Source organism: Elephas maximus, chromosome 4, assembly GCF_024166365.1.
Source record: "Elephas maximus indicus isolate mEleMax1 chromosome 4, mEleMax1 primary haplotype, whole genome shotgun sequence".
In the NCBI taxonomy this organism is placed as follows: domain Eukaryota; kingdom Metazoa; phylum Chordata; class Mammalia; order Proboscidea; family Elephantidae; genus Elephas; species Elephas maximus.
Window position 1 is genome coordinate 49,700,619 of NC_064822.1, and position 1,038 is coordinate 49,701,656.

A 1,038-nucleotide genomic window follows, 5' to 3' on the forward strand; every position below is an offset into this window, starting at 1 on the left:
CCTTACCAGATGTGATGTCGTCCAGGGACTGGTCCCTCCAAAGTACGTGAGATGAAATCTCTCCATCCTCTCTTCCAAGGAGCACTCTGGCTGTATTTCTCCTGATACAGAACTTGTTCGTTCTTCTGGCAGTCCGTGGCATCAATAATTCAAAGGCATCAATTCTTCTTCCGTCTTACTTATTCATTGCCCAGCTTCTGCATGCACATGAGGTGATTAAAACATCACGGACTCTGCAGAAAGTGGGGGGGAGGGAGGGTGTTTAGCTGCCAGGCCGGCCGCAATGCATTCTGGGACAGGAGCAGCACCAGATCCAAGATGGCAGCCAGCAGGTGGCTGATGAAGGAGCTTGAAGAAATCTGCAAATGTGGAAAGAAAAACTTCTGTAACATCCAAGTTGGTGAAGCTAATTTATTGAGCTGGAAAGGCCTTATTTTTCCTGACAACCCTCCATGTGATAAGGGGGACTTCAGAATTGAAATCAACTTTCAGAATATCCATTCAAACCACCGAAGATCACATTTTAAAACAAAGATCTATCACCCGAACACCGATGAAAAGGGGCAGGTCTGTCTGCCAGTAATTAGTGCTGAGAACTGGAAACCAGCAACCAAAACCAACCAAGTAATCCAATCCCTCGTAGCACCCGTGAATGACCCCCAGCCCGAGCACCCGCTCCGGGCTGACCTAGCTGAAGAGTACTCTAAGGACCGTAAGAAATTCTGTAAGAACGCTGAAAAATTTGCAAAGAAATATGGGGAAAAGCGGCCTATGGACTAAAATCTACGACGATTGATTCCAGCAAGTGTGAGCAGAGACGCCAGCAGTGCATTCAGACCCCCCTCAAAGCAGGACTCTGTGGAGAATTGATGTGTGCCACCGCCTGGTGTCTGCTTATGGCAGTTATTAACTTTCTACAGTTTTCTTAATCAAAAGTGGTCTAGGTAACCCGTGAAGAAAGGATTAAAAATTTAAGATGTTCTAAAAAATAATATATATATATATATATATATCATGGCTTAGGTCAGGAGCACCTTA

The 1,038-nt window shown here is 45.2% G+C and overlaps 1 pseudogene; it reads left to right on the top strand.

Moving 5' to 3' along the window:
* Window positions 1-318: 318 nt before the first annotated feature.
* LOC126074660 (ubiquitin-conjugating enzyme E2 L3-like) lies at window positions 319-780 on the top strand (annotated as a pseudogene).
* The last annotated feature ends 258 nt before the right edge of the window (window positions 781-1,038 follow it).